We start from the raw sequence: 22,253 nt of genomic DNA, 5'->3' as shown, positions 1-22,253 counted from the left end.
GAGAAATAAAAGAACTCACTCAGGTGAGTCATAATCTGGCTTTAAATACAAGAAGCACAGAAACCCAGTGGGGCGTGTGTGTGCACGCGCATGCACACGCACAAACCTAAGAGCATGCACTTTCCTTACTACCCCCACTCCCACCTGTTTCCCAGGTGTCATTGTCATCATTTTCAAGTCCCCTCCTACCCACCTGATGGGAAACTGCCTTTTCTCCACAGCTTATCCAACCGGGCCAAGGGCAGAGATTTCTGCCCTTTCAGATCTGATTGGGGTTCTGCAAGGAAATAGTGGGTCTGCAGTATGAAACAGCCCCCTGAAGGCCCAGAGCTGTCCCTCAGCCCAAGAACATGCAGAGAGCTAGTCAAAGTCATAATTGCTAGCATTTATTGGATGTTTACCACATGCCGAGCACTGTTCTAAGTGCTTTACACAGATGAATGTTTCCCAAACGCTGTAAAGTAGGTACTGTGATTATGCTCACTTCAAAGGAAACTGAGGCACAGATAGGTTAAATACCATGCTCAAAGTCACAGGAGTAGTAAATAATAGAGTCAGGATATGAATTCAGGCAACCCAGAGCCCTGGGATCATAGTTCTAACCACTGAGCTTTCCTGCCTTCAGATTTTTACCCAGGCATTTTCTGGTTGTGCCACCATGCCTTGTACCTTGCCACCTACAATAACAGCTCATCTCAGGGAGAGGTGAGGTCATTCACTGAGCACCTACTATGTGCTGGTTATCAATTGCAACAAAAGATTTCTTTCCTTTAATCCCTGAAGGGGCGTCATGAGGTTGGCATAATCTTCCCATTTTACAGATTAGGAACCATTGGTAGAGCAGATTGTAGGTAGAGGTACCAAGGAAGAAATTCTTGTGGTCCTATTCTAAGTCCAGCCTCTGCCACCAGACTGTCCTGCCTCCTGTTTTCAGGGGTGGGGGGAACATTCTCACTCCCGCCACTCCTGCCCATTGCCCCGATCTCCAACCTGGATGTCTTTGCAGCTCCTGCTCTCCTTTTGCAGGAAGCCTGGGACTGCTGGGTGACAGGAAAGGTTAGATGTTTTCTTAGTGCTAACTGACAAAGTGTTGCTTGTTTGTCATACCTTCAGGAGACCCCACAACTTAAAAGTTAGGAGCCTGGGCTCCAGGATGCCATTGCCTGGGTCCAGATCTCACCACCAGAGTTAATCAACTGTGCAAACTTGGGCAAGCTAGTTAACCTCTCTGGACCTTAGTTTTCCCCATGAGTAATGTGGAAATGTGAATAGCACTCTGCTTAGAGGTTGGTGTGAGCATGAAGTGGGATAATGAATGTGCACTATTCATTCAAACAATGCCTGAAAGGAAGTAAGTGCCTATAAAGCGGTCATTTTTAACTAAATTCCCCGAGCCTCTGCTACCACTGAAATAATGAAGCAGCTCCTACTTAGGTATTATTCTATAATTTTTGAAGACCTTTAATACTTTCTCATAAGAACCTCAAAACAAACATTGGTATCCAGAAAAAGCAGTGCTGCCCCATTTTGCAGAGGAGGGAATCAAGGCTTAGTGACATTAGGTAACTCTGCCAACATCGCATAGATGGTAAGTGACAGAGTTGGGAGCCATATATCACACCCAGAGACCCACTGATACAACCATGTGTCATTTTTCTGCTCCCTCACCCTAGACCTAGACAAGCCCTCTTGGAGGATGCTATCTTCTGGATGGCTCTGTCCCTTTTCACAATTTTGCAGACTGAACGTGAGCCTCAGGGGCCACTCTCCATCTCTGCACCCCTCTCCCAGCACAGAGTTCTTTCTGCATGGTCTAGCAACCACTTGTGTGTCATTCTGACAGTCACACCAAGGATTTCAATTTCAGCATCTGTCCAGTTTGAAGCCTCGGCCCTGGCTTTCAGGATGTGAATGTGATGTGCACGCAGGCCAGAATGCACAGAGGAGCAGAGGAAGTTGGTTCCTCTGAGTCCCTGGGCTCTTTTTAATCATTTATGTCTTCATTCTTGACTCATTTGTCTCCTGAATGATGATTTGTGTACAGAAAATATACTGATTGATTGTTCGAGCTAAATTTTCATTTGATTTGGAAATCATCTTCAAAGAGAAAACTAAAATATTGAGTTAGCTTACCTAAATAGTAAGTGAAGGACTTATAAGTTCTATTAGCTACAAAAAATTCAGGACATGAAAGGATAAACCATTTCTTTTAAAAAGAATACACATTTTTCAGACTAATCAACATACAGATATATCTACACGTATATTTTCTAATCTCATTTAATGTGACATGAAGTAGGAATTACTGTCTCCATTTTGCAGGTAACAGGATCAAAGAAGTTTTGTTCATTCAAGACACCCAACAGATAGATACCAGGGACCCACCCTGTTTCTTACAGTCTGTGTGGTGTGTACATAGCTGTCCCCAACAACCATGCAAGACAGCTTTTATTATCCCATTTTACAGATAAGAAGGCTGAGGCCCACTGAGGTTATGGGACTTGTCCAAGGTCACACAGCTGCTGTGAGGCAGAGCAGGGCTAGAATGGAGGACTTGGCAAATAATATAAAACTACAGTCTCTTTGCCTCTCTCCCCTCCCAGACATTCATTTTAGAAGTTGCCGGGTGGGCTCCTAGTTCTGAGTCGGTCAGAGCTGAGCTCCTTCTTTCTAAATAAACAGCCCTAGAAAGGGGAAGGCAGTTTGGTGTTCTAACAAATACGGGAACTTGGGACGTGGTGTTGGCGGCTGGAGTGTCAGTGACTATTAGCACATATAATTACCTACCAGCTGGCCGAGGTTTCCTGGTGGGAGGCAGCCTGGATACCAGCCGGGAGAGAGAGACCAGAGTCAAGGATTCCCAGGTCTGATACTGGCACTGCCATTGATTTGCAGAGTGACCTTGATCAAAAACTGCCAGAGCTCTGCTTTTGTCTTTATGCAGCTAAGGGAAAGTCTCACCATGGTGATCAGGTTTATTCAAAAAGGAATTCCATTCCATGAGGCTGCGTTTCCAAGCTCACAGTGGTGTCCCATTTATTCTTCCTTAATTAAAGTATCAGATAATACAAACCTGTGAATTCTCCCCGCCACCAACCACCCCGCCCCCACCCCCCACCCCCCGCCTTTTTTCTTGTTCTTTGGAAGGTGAAGGAGTGGGGAGGGCAGTGGAAGGGAAGAAAAGAGCAATTAATACATTTGACAGGGTTTCTTATGTTTTCTTAATTACTGGTTTTGAAACACTTCGGAAATATACAGAGTAAATACTGTCATTTTCCTCATGTAAGAGGCCATTTTTCTGCTCTGGAGTGAAGGCCGTGTTAAACTAAAGGTAGTCAGGGGTGTTCTTAAGTCCTCTCTTAGCTGATAAATGGTACCTATCAACAGGATTTGGGGGCTGTTTGAACCACGAGTTTATTTCAGAAAATGGTTACTCATTTTGCGAGTGTTTCTGCAATGTAAACCAGATTTTGAGCTGTTCCAGAATGGGAAAGTTTAGGGGTGGTAAGCTGCAAAGAGTATTAGAATGGGACTCAGGAAACCTGAGTCATTACATTCTTGCCTTTGCTCTATTTATTGAGCACCTACTAAGTGCCAATCCCCACACAGATGCTCTCATCTAGGTCTGCTGCTTTCCAGCAGGTGACCTTGGACAAGTCCCCTCCCCCCATCTCGCAGGACTTGGTTCATCCTCTGTGAAAATGGTAGTAACAGCTGCCTTGTGAGCTGGGGAAACTTGGTGGGGGTCAGGGATGAATTTAACGAATTGCACCACTCTATGACCTGCTACTTTCAACCCTTCCCAGGTCCCCTGGGCACCTTTTGAGGCTGACAGGTTTTGTTATTTGTCTGGTGTGGGCCAAATTGGATTATAAGGTGAAGGCTGGGCCTTAACAGCACTTTTCCTAAAATACAACTCTATAGTGACAGCTGGAAGTTCAGGTTCATTTATCAAAGATGAATGGGGTGCTGAAGCCTGCCCAGCCCACACAGGACAACCTCTGTGGCCCTTTGAGAAGAAGATCATCCAGATAAGGGGAATCCCAACCGTTGGTGTCAAAAGTTACCATCCATTCCTTCCTGAGATCTGTATGGTACCTGATCTTTTTCTGGAGTCAGGAGACATGGAGTCCCCAGGACTTAAATGTCACTGGGGTGATACGGATGGTAAACAATAGCGAACCAATGAGCAAGATTATTTCATAGAGCCTGAGTGCCACAAAGAAAGCAAAACAGGGTGAGGGGGTAGAGAGGAGGTGAGGAGGGAGGGACACATCCATCAGGTGTTCGGACAGCTCCTCAGGACCTTGCAGGGGCAGGGACAGGGTCATGCTCCTGCTTTAAAGAAAGGCTTGGTATCTTATGGGGCAAGGGGCTTATGGCTTTCCATAAGCCATCTATAACTGCATCCGCACCAGCCATTTCCCCCAGTCATGTCCACACGTTGACCCCTGAATTCAGACCTGGGACCTCCCCCATCTTTCCCTCCACAGGTCACCTGCAGAGGCTGAGCACCTGGGCCCAGCGCGTGGCTCTATGAGGCCTTGGAAAACTCCCCAGCCTCTCACAGAATCAGAAACTTCTCTCTCCTCTCTCCTTGAATGCCCTGTCCTTAGCTGGCCCTGAACAAATCCTGCAACTCCCCACAGACTCTCCGGCTGGGCTGCCAACCCCTTCTTCACCTCCAGCAGACATCACACTCCACGCCACGGCCCCGTGGTGACCCATTTTGAGCCACTGCCTCCCCAGAACTGATGTCAATGCATTAGCGCCTCCCAGAAAACAGAAAAACTGCCCTCTCCCTGATCCCTGGGGAGTTGCTTTGGGGCTCAGCTGTCCTCGCTTAACAGAGTCAGGGACAGGCCTCGGAGCCTGCTCGAGGAGCCAGGCTAGTACCTTGCACTCAGCAAACATGTATGGAGCACCTGCTGTGTGCTGGCCTGCTCTGTGCTTGGTTGGGTGGAAGGTGGGCAGAGAGGCCCACACGTAATTACAGAAGAATGTGGTGACTGCTCTAGGGAGGTCAGTAGAGATCTAGGTTTGAGGGAGCAAGAAATGACCTCCCTGCTGAGGTGCCATTTGATTGAAATCCTGAAGAATAAAGAAATGTATCAGGTGGAGAAGGTGAAAATGGGGAAGAAGGAGAGAAGGCATTAGAGAAGTAAGTCCACACAGAGGGAACCACATAGCAAAGGCCTCAAGGTGGGAAACTGTTGGAAGAAACACGAGGAATTCAGACAGAGAGAGCACAGGGCTCAATAAACAGGGAGCACCCACTGTGGGATGGGCCCTGCACCAGGCATTGGTTACAGAGCTGAAGGGCCACACTCACCATGGAAGGTCTTTGATGCTATGCAAAAGAACTGTGGCAGTATCTGCAGGGGGTAGGAGCTGTCGCAGATTTGTAAACAAGGAAATGACAACAGATCTATATTTTAGAAAGACGAGCTGTTGGCATTGTGGACAGTGGGCTGAGGCGGGCAGAGGCAGGGGAGCCTGGAGTCAGTGACCCACGTGAGAGGCTGACAGCCGGAGGAAGGCAGGAGCAGTGAGGATGGAGAAACAGGGAAGGATGCAGCAGAAACAGAGAAGACAGAAGCAGCAGGACTTGGTGATGAATGTCAAGAAGAGGGAGTGATAAATATTCTAAGTGGCCCTGGTGGCAGGGGCAGCAGGAATGGGGGAGTGAGTGTTTAATGGGTTCAGAGTTTCAGATGGAGATAGATGGTTGCAAAACAATGTGAATATACTTAATGCACAGATCTGTACACTTAAAGATGGTTAAAGTGATAAATTTGATGTTATGTCTGTTTTATCACAATTAACAAAATGGTCCTGGAGTGTTCTCAAATAAAAAATAATCTATACACAGCAGGGTACACAGTGTCAGCACTGGCCTTGTGTGAAATACACACACGTGTATTTGCTGTATATGCTTAGGCTGCCTCTGGAAGGATGGGTAAGAAACGGATAACCAGAGATGTCTCCAAAGAGGGGAATTGGGAAGCTGGGAGTATCAGTTTCCTAGGGCTGCAGTTACAAAGTACCACATACTGGCTGGCTTAAAACAACAGACATTTATTGTCTCACCTTTCTAGAGGCTAAAAATCCAAAACCAAGGTGCTGCAGGGCCATACTCCTTCAAAAGCCTCCCTCTAAAGTCAAGGATCCTTCCTTGACTTTTTCAGCCTCTGGTGGCTGCAGGCGTTCCTTGGCTCGTGGCAGCATCACTCCAATCTCTGCTTCCATCTTCACATGGCCCTCTTCCCTCTGTGTCTATGTCCAAATTTCCATCTTGTTGTAAGGACAGTAGTCATAATAGATTAAGGCCCACTGTAATAGCCTCATCTTAACTTGATTATATCTGCAAAGACCCTGTTTCCAAATAAGGTCATACTCACATGGAAAAGGAGTCAGGACTTAACATATCTTTTGGGGGAACACAGGTCAACCTGTAACACTGGGAGGCAGTGGTAGGAGGGAAACAGACTTGGAATGTTGGGTTTTGTGGCATGTGCCTGTGTTGCCTAGTAGGCCCCTCACCAAATGTTTACATTAAAAGTTGACTGAAGTTTCTGGCATGGGAGAGTGTGTCGCTAGGGATGGTTTTAACAAATGCGGCACAGGACAATGTGGGAGAAGTACTAATGGGTTCCATTTTTTGCGTGTGTGGTGTTTGTTTGTTTGTTTGAGACGGACTCTTGTTCTGTCACCCAGGAGTGCAGTGGCATGATCTCAGCTAACCTCAACTTCCACCTCCCGGGTTCAAGTGATTCTCCAGCCTCAGCCTTCTGAGGAGCTGGGATTACAGGCATGTGCCACCATGCCCAGCTAATTTTTGTATTTTTAGTAGAGAGAGGATTTCGCCATGTTAGCCAGGCTGGTCTGGAACTCCTGACCTCAGGTGATCCACACGCCTCGGCCTCCCAAAGTGCTGGGATTACAGGCGTGAGCCACCCCACCCAGCAGGGTTCTATTTTTTAAATGTTGGTTGTCCATCCAAGTGAGAGAGTCCTTATCAGGCCTCTTTACTGGAGCAAGTTTACCAGGGAATTAAGTCCACACTCCAGCATCTGATCAGAAAGAAAGAAAGCAAAGCACTGTGGTTAGAACCACAGGACTTGGAGCCTGACTGCCTGGGTTCAAATCCTGGCTGCACTACTTACTCTGTGTGACCTTAGGCAAGTTACTCACCTCTCTGAGCCTCAATTTCTGTATCTGTAAAATAAGGACAATAATTATACCCACCTCATAAGGTTGTGAGAGGATTAGATTAAATAATGTATACAAACCATTTAGCACAATACTTGTGTCATAGTAAATGCACATGAAATATTAGCTTATTTTCTCCCCTCTCGACGAAGAAGGTCAGTTCTTTCTGGTTGTCAAAAACAATAGCCTCATTGCCCTCTGAAAAGAAGGGGAAATAAATACCTTGAAGAGATGTGGCAGTATACCATTTGGGATATGGTTGGTAACTCTCACTGAGGTCTGGTATGTCTTGGACATTCTGCCACTGCTGGAAGAAAATCAGCTGGGACTGTCTGGCTTGGGAGTCACTGTCCCCACCTGTGACTCCAGGGTTCCTCTGTGTGACTCAGGTTTTCTGTTGCCTCTGAAATATGAGATTTGGAAAGCCATCACTGGCTGGCATCCAAAACCATAATCAAAGCAGTTGAACATCCATCATTTGTATCTAGCATTTGTAATCAGAGCGGGGCTCACTAATGGGAAAAGATAGCAGAAGGGAAGGAGGATCTGTGCAGTTGGGAAACATGGTCCCTGGTTGGCTGGGCCTTGTCCCAAGTGAGTAGAATGAGCAGAGACTAGGAGAGACACAAGGGGACATGGACTATTACAGAAGAAAGGTTCACAGCCTGGACTTGTATTCACAGCTGGCCTCCTCCTCTCTTTAGGGCTGGGGCAGAAATAAGTTGCCTTGATTGTGGGGCCTGGCACATAGTTGGGGCCCAATCAATAATTGTTGAATGAATGAAGGATGCAGAGCTGATAGGAAGTGTGTTCGTGGTACTATAAGTGAGCAGACAGAGACTTTTCCTGGACTATTTTTTTTTTCTTTTTGAGATGGAGTCTCACTCTATCACCCAGGCTGACGTACAGTGGCGTGATCTCAGCTCACTGCAACCTCCACCTCCTGGGTTCAAGTGATTCTCCTGCCTCAGCCTCCCAAGTAGCTGGGATTACAGGCGCCCACCACCATGCCTGGCTAATTTTTGTTTTTTTTTTTTTTTTTTTAGTAGAGACAGGGTTTCGCCATGTTGGCCAGGCTGGTCTGGAACTCCTGACCTCAAGTGATCCGCCTGCCTCAGCCTCACAAAGTGCTGGAATTATAGGCATGAGCCACTGCGCCCAGCCTCCTTTATTAATTTAGATGCAAAAAGGCTTCTACATAAACACACTAATAGGTGAGAACTCAGGTGTAGAACTCAGAAGAGAGGCCTTAACTAAGGAAGCCTTTGGGGGCACTTGGCAAGCAGGTGAATATTGAAGCTGTGGGTGTGGAGGACGTTGCCCCTGGAAGCAACTGATGAAGAGGAGTCACTGAGACAAGGAAGAGTGGTGCAGTCATAGAAGAGCCCAGAGAGAATAAGGTAGCAGGGACTAGGGAAACTAAGATGGAAAGAGGTCACCAGAATCCAAGGTTGCAACATCAGCAGAGAAAGGAGGCCACTGGGCTGGCAGTGAGGAATTCATTAGTGCCCTTTACAACAGCAGTTCCAACAGGCTGGTGTGGGTGGAAACCAGACTGCAGGCAGCAGACAGTTTGCCAACACTTGGAATTAGTTCTGAGCTTCCAAAGTGTTAAAAGCAAAACAGAAACACATTTGGTACTTATAGCAACACAGGGAACTACATCTTAAATGGCATTTGAGGCTTGCTTCCAAAGTAAGCCTTCAGATTCCGGCTGGTAGTATTGAGGGTATGTAGTTAGCCATGTGGGATTTGGCTTCTTGGGAAACAGGGATTTATTGATTATATATTTATTTATTTTTGGCCTACTCTTGAGTCTATTAAATTTCTAACCAAGATGCTTATTTCCTCAGGCCAGCAAAGCTCCCAAACTCTAGTTTAAAATATTAATTACATGAGGACATTATCTTTCCTTAGCAATTAGTCAGGCCAGCAGTACTTACTACAAAGTCACGTGCTTAGTACAAAGTGCTTAGCACAAAGCCAGGACAAAAGTATTTTTGGTAACAAGGAACCAGTCCCATACTTTAAAAAGCTTGTAGACATCACAACGTTCAGTGCATACATGCCATTTCATTAAATCACCCTACAAAAGGTTAAGAACCACCAGATTGAATGATCTCCAAAGTCCTTTCTAGCTCTGAAAATTATTCAGTTTTGTGGTCAGATGTTAGATATGCAAAATGGCATGGAAATAGTCTGTTCTCACATTGCTATAAAGAACTATTAATACCTGAAACTGGGTAATGTATGAAGAAAAGAGGTTTAATTGACTCAGTGTTCCACAGTCTGTACAAGAAGCATGGCTGGGGAAGCCTCAGGAAACTTACAATCATGGTGGAAGGGGAAGTAGGCCAGTCTTACATGGCTGAAGCAGGAGGAAAAGGGCAAACAGGGAGGAGCTACACACTTTTAAACAACCAGATCTTATGAGAACTCACTCACTATCATGAGAACAGCAAGGGGGAATTCCACCCCCATATCCAATCACCTCTCACCAGGCCCCTCCTCCAACACAGGGAATTAAAATTTGGGCAGGGACACATATCCAGACCACATCATGCAGGGACACTGTTACCTGTAGAAGAAACTGAGGCATGTCACGGGCAAAGGAAATAAGAATAACTGCAGCTCATGCCCTCTCTTATATCTCCACAAGATGGCAGGAACAATCAAGAGCCTGCATGGACCAGACCCAGTTCTGGGCATTTCTTATGCCCGCCTCCATTCAGTTTCCTTCAGCCCTTCAAGGGGCTTCGTTTTCTTCTCCATACCTGAGGAACTTGGAACTCCAAGGGGTTAAGAAACCTGCCCATGGTTATATGGAGAATGTGACCCATATGGAATTTGAGTCAGGTCTGTCTGATTCCAAAGGCTACATTCTCTCTACTAGAAAGGCAGCCCTAATCAAAGAATAAATGGGAAATGTGAAAGTCACTTTTGCACCAGGCCTTTGGGTTCATCTTGAAAGGCTCAGCCTCCAGCCTCAGTTCCTCTTAGGAAGTCAGATGCACTACATCAATCTAGCGTCATCAGCATTTCCAATGCCAGAACTCCCTGTGAAGCCTTAGCATTGAAATACTCTATCAAAGAGCCAAGAAATATGTGAAAAGTCCCCAACCTCACTAGTAATCCTGGAAATGCAATTCAAGATCACACTCAGGTATGCATTTCATAGCAGTTAGATTGGCCAAAGTAAATAAATAAATAAAATCTGACAATAACAAATTCAAGCAAAGATGTAGAATAGTGAAAACTCTTAAACACCACTGGAGGGGACTCTGGATCTACTTTAAAGTAAACTTGAAAAGATACAATTCTACTCTAGGTCTATACCCTAGAGAAAGGCTTCCCATAAAGAAATAAGGAGACATGTACATGGATACTCATAAATGCATTTTGTAATAGCAAAAGAGAGGAAAAAACAAGCTGCCTAGAGAGAATGGATAAATAAATTATATTGTGTTGTGTTCATTCGATGGAAAACCAAGTAACGATGAAAATACATGAACTAGATCAGCCTGTTATTACGTGGCCAACTCTCAAATATTATACAAAAAAAGCAAGTTGAAGAAGGATTTATGCAGTATGCTAACACTTCTATAAAGTTCACCAACACGCAAAACATCCTGTATATTTTTAGGAATTTGTATATGTAGTAAAAAGAACAAAGCATGCATAGGAATGACAAATGTCAAATTCAGCAGAGAGGGTACTCAGAAAGGTAGACAAGATGGTGGAGTCAAGAGGCGGGGTGCAGGGGCCTTTGTGCTTGTAAGGCTTTACTATTTCAATTGTGTTGGATGGTCGGCATGTAGGTGGTCACTATATTACTCTATATTTTATGTGTGCTGAAAATAATTCATTAACAATAAAAGTTATCTACCTAGCCAGTATTTGCAATAACACATTGAGAAAGCAAGTTCTGGGGTATGAATATGCATTATAAAGAAGGGTTAAGTGATTCAATAAATTTGAGGAACACTAGCTTAAAATTAAATAAGCTTTAAAAAATTTCTCAGTGCTTTAACGTCCTATGTTTCCTGTAACTCTCAAAAAGAAGGTTATTCTGTGTAAATATTTTACCATAGAGCAGGGGTGAGCAAACTATAGCTGCTTGCTACCTATTTTTATAAGTAAAGTTGTGTGGGAAAACAGCCCCTCCCACTCGTTTAGTATTCTGCAGCTGCTTTCCCACTACAGTGGCAGAGTTGAGTAGTTATGATAAAGAACATGTGGTCCTCAAAGCTTAACATACTGTCTGGCCCTTTGCAGAAACAAGTTGTGGACCCATCATAGAGCATCTTGTGGGACTGGTGTTACTAGGAGTGCATTTGGGGATTGGAAAACTAGAAATTTGCCCTAACACTTCAGGAATTTGGTTTGTTTATTGGTGAAAACTGTTATGAAGAAGGCCATCAGTTCTTTCTAGAATTCCTTGGAGGGTGGATGGCGTGTGTGCTTTCATCTTGAATCTCCAGCACCGAGCCCACTAGCTAGCATATACTTAGCACTTCCCTGAAGTACTTCACTGAATTGATCTAAACTTGAAAACCGTTTGTGGAATGGATTAATTAGGATGTAGATTCATTAGTTATAATGGACATTCAAAATACCTGTGGCTTGGATAAGATAGGAGTTTTAAAATCTCCATCATATAACAGTCCAGACATAAGCAACCCTGGGCAACTCCACAAGGTTGGGGACCTAGCCACTTTCCCTCTTGTTGCTCTGCCATCCCTTGGGTGATACCTTCCTCTGCATGGCCCCATCCAGCAGGACTACATCTATCCAGTGGGAAAAGAGAAAATAGAAGGGCAGGGCATGCCCCTAGAGATTGCACATGTCACTTCCCCTCACTTTCCATTGGCCAGCACTTGGTCATATGCCCATATATAGCGGCAAGAGACTCTGGGAAATGTAGTCTTTATTTGAGCAGCCATGTGTCCAGCTAAAAATTCAAGACCTGCAGCAATACATAAAAAAGGTAAGGTCTGAAAGACAGCAAACAGTCTCTGCCAAAGAAGATGCATTAAGGGCTTGCATCCTTAATTGGAGGTGACTCCTTCTCTGGAGGTGGCCCTCATTTTTGACTCTTTGAACATAAGCCATGATGCTGAAGCAAGATAATGCTGCCTCATCATTTTCTACTCAAAATCACATGACAACACATTCAGACATGTGCACCATAGTTTCATTCCGCTGGGCGTTTGCAGCCCTTGCTTTTGAAATAAATATTTTTAAACATATTCAGACAGACCCAGAATTTCTGTCTTTTGGTATCTCTCCTAAGTCAGAAAGAATTGGTAGGGAGGAGGACTTGAAATCTAACTTGCTTTACCTTGTCTAAGGCAGGTTTAATGAGCTGGTTATTTTCTGTACTTTAGTAGCAGCATTAAACAGCAAGTGGGCATGATTTTTGGACAAAGATTCCTCCTAGGAACTTTTGCAAGCATTACATGTTCCATTTGCTGAGATAATATAATTTTTTTCTTTCTTTCTTAGAAAGGTGCTCAGAGATCTTGGTGTACTTACCTCAGCACAAAGCACTCTCAATTTGTTCATCTTTTTGTTACCCAAAAGAAAAGGGAAAAAATCATCAACCAGGAGACTGGAAGCCTATGAAAGGGAGTTTGACTAGAGCATTCTTGGGAAAGTGTGCTTGAGGAGGGGGGCCAGTATCCGAGTCAGACATGTAGTCCTCTGATTTGCCATTTCACGACTCATTTCTGAAGGCACCATTTTATTGTCACATTTACAAAATCCTGTAATGGGAACTGCTTGATATATAAAAGATGATGCCAAAAAATTGTATTACCCTACACCAGGGTCTTTCAACCTCAGCACTACGACATTTGGGGCTAGATAATTCTTTGTTGCTGGGGGCTGTTGTTGGTGGGGGGCACTCTGTGTATTGCGGGATGTTTAAGAGCACCCTGGACTCTACCTACTAGATACCAGCAGCACCTCTTGTGTAACAGCCAAAAACGTCTCAAATGTCCCCTGGGTGACAAAAATCGACCCTGGTTGAGGATCACTAACCTATGCAAACCTAAATGTGTTCATGGAGAGACTTGCTGAATGACTTTGGAAAAAAGATGGATTTTTTTCCTAAATACGACTGTGACTCAGACAAATTAGTCAGCCCTTCTGGTGCTCCCAGTTTCCTGATCGTAAGAAGGTGAGGAGTTGGGCTGTGCAATCTCTTTCAGCACTGACATTCTGGAATGCTGCAAGTCAGAAGCTGGTATATGGGATCTGTTTCTAGAATATGATTTGAAGGAAAGCAAGCCACAGGGTTGCAGATTTGACCTGAGGAGCACCCCATGCATACAGGCAAGAAAGCAGTAGGGAAATGTGTATTCAGAGTGGGAAGCAGGCCTTGTTGGCTGCAATGGGAGGGAAAAGAAATGCTTGAGAGGTGGGGAACTTCTCAGAGGAGGAATGGCAAGACAACCTTAAACTTGAAGCCTATGATTGGGAATATATATTTCTTTGGCACCTCACCCAGTACCTGGCATCTAGCAGTTAGTTGCCCAGACAGCAGCATTGGAAGAGAATCTAAGCGAATGTGGAAGGCCTTTGATAGCACAGAGGGGCAGTGGAGTTGAGCGGGAAGAATAGGCTCCAGCAATAGCCTGCCTGGTTTCAAATCTCAGTTCTACCACTGACTAGCTGTGTGACCTTGGGAAAGTTTCTTAGCCTCTCTGTGCTGTCATTTTCTCTTCTGAAAAATTAAGATGAATTTTGTGGGATTCAAGTAAGGATTAGATAAGATCATATATGTGAATGTATATATATGTATGCATGTATATTTATACATATATATGCATTCACATATTTCACATATTTATATTCACATATAGATAGGTAATATTTATATATATAAGCATATGTGTATATATACATATATTCACTTATATATTTATAAATATTGTATGTGTATATATAATTAGAATAGTTCCTGGCACATAATAAATGCTATGTGTTTGCTGTAAGTATTATTTGAGAATCATAAAATATTAGGTATGGAAGCACTCAAGAATGCCTAGCACACTGTTTGACATTTAACAGGTGACAAGAATGAATTAATGAAGATTTCTTAAAATATTAGTTCCTTAATATTCATCTGTAATACTAGAACATATCACATTGCACCCTATTCCAGTCAAGGATCCAATTGCAAATGCCACCAGGGCCAGGCAGGAAACACATGGGTGGATCCAGTTGAATGTGGGGCAATGGGGGGAACTGAGCAAGTGTGTGTCCCACATAAAAGTTTTCAAATTTGGCCTGGCGCAGTGGCTCATGCCTATAATCCCAGCACTTTGGGAGTTCCAGGCGGGTGGATCACTTGAGGTCAGGAGTTCAAGACCAGCCTGGCCAACATGGTGAAACCCCGTTTCTTCTAAAAATACAAAAATTAGCCAGGCATGGTGGTGGACGACTGTAATCCCAGCTGTAATCAGGAGGCTGAGGCAGGAGAATGACTTGAACTTGGCAAGTGGAGGATTCAGTGAGCTGAGATCGCACCACTGCACTCTAGCCTAGGTGACAGAGCAAGACTCCATCTCAAACAACAACAACAACAACAACAACAAAATAGTCTTCAAACACCGTATTGGCACACAGCACGAGTCTTAGGATTGCACTGGCCACAAGCCCTAGAGTTTTCCCCTCTGCATCCAGGCCAAGAGCCTCTCCCTCCTTCCCTCCCTACTCTCCTTACCCCTCCACCTTCCTTCCCCCTTCCTTAAGTTCTCTTCCACTCACACCTCCCTGCCTCACAATAAGAACAGTATGTGGCTTTCCTCGTGGCTCTTTGAGAATCGCTGGGTTGCTTTTAAATAAAAGCATAAAACACCAAATCTTGCTCTTGTCCCACCTCAGGCTGACTTTATTCAGGTGTCCAGTAAACTTAGAAACTAGAGCTGGACACAGCAGACACCTGCAACCCTGGTGCATCCCTTAGAGTCCTACTGGACAGCCTGAAGTGTAACCACAGACAAACTCAACAGCACATTGTTGTGCTTTTTTAATGCCCTGTGGGCCATAAATGCATCGCCAGACTCTCATAAATGAAACCCCTACTGTCCTAGATATTCTGAGTCTGCAGACTCCAACATTCTTATCCTGAGCTCCAGAAATTAGGAAATTGGAGAAAGCAGCCAGATCTGGCCCTGTAAATTCCAGGAAAGACATGTTTCCATTCTGACCTATTAAGACAGTAGCCATAATGGGCATTGTCTTAGTCCATTTTCTGTTGCTATAACAGAATACCACAGAATGGGCATTTACAAAGAAAAGAGCTTTATTTGGCTCACAGTTAGAGTCTGGAAAGTCCAAGAGTGTGGCACCAGCATCTGGTGAGAGTCATCCCATGGCAGAAGGGCAAGTGAGCATGCACGATACAGAGAGAATGGCAGCTGACCTCACCTCTGCAATAACTAGCCCACTCCCATGATAATAGCACTAACCCATTCTTGAGGGCAGAGCTCTCATCACCCAATCACCTTCCAAAGGTCCCGCCTCAAAACACTACCACAATAGCAATTACATTTCAATTAGTTTTGGTGGGGACATTCAAACCGTAGCAGGCAGGTATTTTCTGAGTTCATGTATTAGATAGATGGCCAGCTTCCATAACAGAGTGATTCCAGAGTACAGTGGCTTGACTAAGAGATGGTATTTCTCTGTCATGTAATATATCGGCCATTGCAGGTTGGTGGGGTGACTTCTCCACAAGATCTTTAGAGGACCCAGGTTCCTTTCATCTTGTTACTTTGCAGTTCCTTGAAAGCAGGAGTCAGCAAACTATGGCCCCTGGGTCAGCCTTCTGTTTAAATAGTTTTATTGGAACACAGCCACACCTATTTGTTTACTGTTTTCAAGCTCTAACAGCAGAATTGACTAATTACAACAGAGACCATATGGCCTACAAGCCTAAATTATTGACTGTGTTGCCTTTTAAGAAGAAGTCGGCCCTGGAGCATTAGGCTCACCTGCATAGTCAAAGCTAGGACATTGGCAAGTCTGCTTATCAGCTGGGGAAAGGGACAAAGGGAAAGTCAGAGCTAGGAGCTTCCTTTTAATCAAATGACATTGTGTCATGCTGGTAAATGTTTAACAATCATCTGTCCCAGGAGGGTGGTGAGAGCTGTGATTTGCAGTGTTTGCCAGTTTCCATGGTGTAAATACCCCCAGTATGGCTGATTTCAAGTTAGCAATGAGATGTTACTGAACACAGGATGGGGAAGATGCACACAGTTGGCTTTCACAAGCCAGCAAGATCTGGCTTCAGCTCACCACTGGACACAAATGTTACCCATGCCACTTCTACTCACATTTTGTTGGTGAGAACTTAATCACATGGCTGTAGCCAGCCACGGAGTCTGGAAAATGTATTCCCTAACTAAGTGACCCTGCACCCAGCCAAAACTCAGTGACACAGGTGATTCTATATTACTATGAAGAAGTGGAGAACAATGGTGGGGATGGTTAAAACTCATTGCCACACATCTCTTTCCCAGGTGATCTTCTTGGCCACAGGAATAAATGTTTGCATGAAATAAGACCAAAAACAGAGAAGCTAATATGCTGGGATAGAGTAAAGGAGAAAAGCTATTACACAGTAAAGAATGGTTCATGAGTACCAGAAGGCATGTAATAAACTCAGGGAATGTCCATGCTGGGAGGTACCCAAGAGCTTGACTAGCCTAACATCCCCATTTTACAGACAAGGAAACTAAAGTTGTTAGAAGAAATGTGATTTGTCCAAAGTCACACAGCTAATGGGTGATACAGTCATGATATAACCACATTCATCTGGGCCCTTATGGTGTCTCTGCTCCTGCATTACCCATTGCTTTCAGAACTGTTCTCAAGGGCTTGGGTGTTCCTCCTTTCTGGCTAAGTCTGGACACAGCCTCAGAATCCCCCTTGACACCATCCTCCAGTCAACCACAGGAGTGAATCAGAGTTGATGCACAAGTTGAACCCTGTCTGCCATCCTTGGTTTAGGTGTTGTTTCAAGGCCACCATGAGATTCCCCAGAGATCCTGAACAGGTGTTGGAGTGTTGACTGCCTGGAGTGTTTCTTCTGCATTTCAGGTGGCTGCCTAGGTCCAGGTCATCTAGATATTTCTAGTCTATATGAGTATTACACATCCCACTTTTCCCGGTGCCTGTCAAACAGTGCCCCAGCCTAACAAAAACAGATTCGTGTGTATGATCTCACTTCATCCTCACCAAAATCTTAACACATATGGACTGTTCTCCCCATTTAATAGATGAGAAAGTGGAAGCATAGCCACAGATGGCATAGTTTGCTGAAGGTAACACAGCAAGGACATGTGCTGTGTCTGCATGCATTTCAACTCCAGCAGTTCCCTGCCGCCCTTCAGTGATGTCCTGAGTATCCAGACAAGTGAATCAGCATTATTGTCTACTGGATACCATCCATCTCTGTTATGCCCACAGAGGAATATGAAAGACTGGCGACTTGGTCCTTAATTACTATTTTGAGTTAGTGTTGTACTCTCATTTCTCCCCCCAGGTACCTTCATTTTCACTTATGTCGTTACCTGTGTAGCAAACAGCTCACTTAACTTCCTTTTCCACGAAAGCCTTGTGAGGCTGGAGCCGCGTCTGACTCATTTGCTGCTGCATCACCTAATCCAGTGCCTGGCCGGTACTGGAGCCCAATAAATATGCATGTGTGAATTATTATGTGCCAATTAAAAATAATTTTAAAAGCCAAAAAAAAGTCTGTATGAATGAATGAGTGATGGTATTTCCCTGAGACTCTGAGGTTCTCCAGAGCAGAAATCACATCCTATTGGCCTCTGTGGATCCCCAGTGTGTGGCACACAGTAGGTATTCAGTAATGTTGGATTTTGTGGAACGGGCTGGGATGGAGTATGGGCATTCACCCACACACACAGGTCTTACTGGAGCCTGGACTTTGGAATGAGACAGATCTGGGTTGAAATTGAAGTCTAAGAAGCTGAGTGACTTTAGGGCCAGATAGGTAACTCCTCTGAGTCTCTGTTTCCTCATCTGTAAAAGGGGGACATGAAAGCTTACCTTTTGGGGTTCCTGAGGGTTTAAGCAAGATGCAGGTGTGGGCTGAGGAGTCAGGAGGCCTGGGTTGAGTGCCAGCTCCATCAGCTACAAGCTCTGCGACCTTGAGCAACCGATATGCAACCACGATGCCGCAATTTTTCTTCTGTAAGACGAGCAGAGCAGTCCACAGTTTATGAGGTCATTTTGAAGATTTAAGTGAGCTATTATATGTGAAATACTTAACAAATGAAAAGCTGTCTATAAATGCCAGCATCATTATGATATTAACTAGAGTGTGTTAGGAAAGCTGTTCGTAAATGTTTACTGTGCCTTTCGGTATTGTTACTATCTTTGCTCTCTTTCAAGATGACTAATCTGACTGCTGGATGGAGCCATAGTATAACCCAGACCACAATTCCCAGGGGCCCAAGCAGCAGAACGGGGCTGCATCCTCTCATATGTATCCCCACAACAGCCAAACACCTCAGCCTACACCGTCCAGTGGTGGGCTTCAGGAATCTTCCATGTGAGCAAGGAAAAGTGACTTTTCCTCTCACGTAGCTCCCCAGGCAGATGGCTGCTGCCTTGGAGAGGAGCCTTGAAGTTGCTGTGTCGCAGATTGCCAACTGCTGGTGAGACCCAGGTGAATGAGAACAGAAACACATGGACAGGGAAGTGAGAAGCCACCGGAGACACGGCAGAGCTCTCACGAGGCCCTGCACATGACAGGCCACAAGGAGGGCTGGGCTCAGAGGGTCCAGGCCCTAGAACAATTGGAAAAGGCCTTGGCAGCAAGGAAAGACCTGCCCTGGGATTGGAGGACTGTGTGGCTGAAGAATGGTGGTGGGGAGTGTCCAGATGGCCTGATTAAATCCCTGGAGAGAGGACCTGCAATTATAAAATCATAGCAATGAATTACCCATTCCATGTATTAGGCAATTATTATCATCACACACCATGCTAAGTGGTTCAAAAGTATTATCTCTTTTAAACCTCATTGCAGATGTAGACAGTGAGGACTGTTACCGTCATCCCTGTTTTGCAGAGGGGGAGACTGAGGCTTAGAGAGTTTTTTTCACCTGCCCAAGATCCCTGAGCAAGTAAGTACTAGGATGTGAATTTTGGTCTTAGGCACCAGCCTCTCCTGCCTCTGTGAGGGCAAAGCTTTGGATTCAGACACTCAGACCTTTGCCTCAGTTTCCTTGCTGATAGAATATGAATAATGATGATGATCTCCTCCCAAGACAGGATCGATTGAAGTGGTGAAAATTGGCTTTTTAGCACAGTTTAGCACACTGTGTGAAACACAATAAGCATGTAATAAAGGGTGGTGTTTGTATGAATGATCATGGTTATTGGGGCTGCTTGGGCCTTTTGCGGTACAGGATCCCAGAGTCATAGTATGAGGAATCCCTTTGGAAGCCTGCGCTTCCAAGCCACAGCAGCCCAGTGTTGGGCAGCACCTCACTAAGAACTGGGCCATGCAGAGTGATCAGCAGGATGGACTATGGAGCCAGACTGCTGGGTACAAATCCTGACTCCTACTCAGCTGTGTGACAATGAGCAGGTTGATTAACCCCTCTGTGCCCATTTTCCTTATCTGTGAAATAAATTTAAAATAATAGTGCCTTCATCATAGGGTTATTATGAGGATTAAACAAGTTCGTATTTATAAAACATTTATACTATGCCTGGCAAATAGTAAGTGCTGTGTAAGTATTTGTTAAAGCATGTTAAGTAAGATTAGTGTTCCTATTTTACATATGAGAAAACAAAATGAAATTAAAGCTGTGCCAGGTTGCCTGGTGAGTGAGGGTACAGCCAAGGGATGAACCGGGGCAGCCTGGCCTCCGAGCCCAGATCCTTGGGGTGGGCTTAACGGAGTTACACTTGAGTAAAACTCTCAGGGAACCTGGGAGCAGCCGGTTACCTTCTAGCGACAGTGAGGCCAGGATTGGTCCTTGGAATCGGAGAGAAAAAGGAGGGCCACAAGCCTGGTAGGGTAGGCCCACAGCACCCTAAGGGGCTCTGAACTATTCCAGAAACGGCGTTCATCTAGCACTGACTCCCTCCCCACCCTCTGCTATCACTTACAAAATCATGTGGGACAGGGTTGGCAGCCTTCCTGGGGGCCAGGGTTTCCCCACTGGGTAAGGTCTACTGTGATTCTGGTGGTGTTTGTTAGACATGGTATCTAATTTGAGACCTTAAAACACACTTGGACTATAGTTTCTGTGTCTCTGTATTTGCTTCTTCCAAATACAGTATATTCTTTCCAAAGTCTGCACTTTGCTTTGTAATTTATTTAATGATTATCATAGGAGATCTCTCACACTTAATGAGAGCTGTGTGCTGAGCGCGGTACTCTGCTAAGCACTATACACAAATTATCTTATTTAATTCATATCCAAAATCCTGTAAAGAAGGTATGACTAAGTTCACTGTATAGGTGAGAAAACTGAGCAACAAAGTGGTTATGTAATTGGCCCTGAGATCACACAACTGCCAAGTAGCAGATTTGGGATTTGAAATACCAGAGTTTATGCTCATAATTGCTATACTAGCTTTAAAACGTAATAAATGCATAAAGATGTCCAGGACCTCACCAGCTTGCATTTGTCACTCAGAAAGCATCCAGAGATCAGCAGAATGCATTAACTCCCCGCCTCGGTGCCGCCTCCTTCCCAAGAGAGAGAAAGCAACGCCATCACTTGCTGTCCTCAGGCCTGCAAGCCTCCTGGAAAACATCTTTCTAAAGTTATGTCCCTGAAGTGGTGGAAGATATTGAGCCTATCTCTCGGGGCTGGGGCACTTGAAAATCAAGAGAAATTGACCACCTCGGTAGTTGCCCTCTCACTTAAATTGATCAGGTTTTATACTGCATCATTGAAAGCCTCTTGAAGGGAAAACCATAAAGCTGGTTGCCTTCTAGTGATGCCCCAGGTGACCAGCTGAATAGATTTCTGCATAAATAAGTCAGGCACTCAGGAGGGCACACTTATTTGTCCAGGCCACAGAGGGACATGTTGGTTTACAATGGTGGAGATCCTTCAGGAATTTTCTGGAAAGACTATCTGGGGCTCTCAGCCACATTTAAAGATATGCTACAGGAACTTTTTTTTTTTTTTTTTTTTTTTTTTTTGCAGAGTTAAACATTTCCAACAAATCGGGTTGAACAGAAAGTCACAGTTGTCATAGATTTTTATGGAAAGTGTTTCTTACCTGCTCTAGTTCACTTGCCTGACTTACCTGGGAAAATTCAGTAACCAGAACCATTATTTATTATTTATTTTGGATGACCAAGGGATTATTGATAAACAGATGCCTTCTGGGACCTGCTTTCAAGAATGAAGACCACACAATGTCAAAGGACACTCTCTTCAGTAAAAGGTTTTGGGGAACCTGGATATCCACGTGCAGAAGAATGAAATTGGACCCTTATGTCATCCATATACACAAATCAGCTCAAAATGTAAGACCTGAAACTGTAAAACCACTAGAAAACACAGGTGGAAATTTCCATAACATTGGCCTGGGCAATTATTTTTTTGGTGATGACTCCAAAAGCATAGGCAACAAAAGCAAAAATAGACAAATGGGATTGCATCAAATTAAAGAGCTTCTGCACAGCAAAGGAAATAATCAACAAGGTGAAGAGACAACTTATGGAATGGGAGAAAATACTTGCAAATCATACATCTGATATGGGGTTAATATCCAAAATATATCAGGAACTCAAATAACTCAATAGCAAGGAAATTACCCGATTAAAAGCAAGAGTGAGGGCCGGGTGTGGTTGCTCAGGTCTGTAATCCCAGCGCTTTGGGAGGCTGAGGCAAGCAGATCATGAGGTCAGGAGATTGAGACCATCCTGGCTAACACAGTGAAACCCCATCTCTACTAAAAATACAAAAAATTAGCCAGGTGTGGTGGCAGGCACCTGTAGTCCCAGCTACTCGGGAGGCTGAGGCAGGAGA

General features: G+C 44.6%; 1 protein-coding gene across 2 annotated transcripts in view; it reads left to right on the top strand.

Annotated features, from left to right (window-relative positions):
- BTBD11 (BTB domain containing 11) overlaps window positions 1-22,253 on the top strand; it is a 366,318-nt gene that overhangs the window by 288,480 nt on the left and 55,585 nt on the right. The window lies entirely within an intron of this gene.

Source organism: Rhinopithecus roxellana, chromosome 10 (assembly GCF_007565055.1).
Source record: "Rhinopithecus roxellana isolate Shanxi Qingling chromosome 10, ASM756505v1, whole genome shotgun sequence".
In the NCBI taxonomy this organism is placed as follows: Eukaryota; Metazoa; Chordata; class Mammalia; order Primates; family Cercopithecidae; genus Rhinopithecus; species Rhinopithecus roxellana.
Note: the sequence above shows the minus strand (reverse complement) of the source record. Positions and strands in the feature narration are given on the sequence as shown.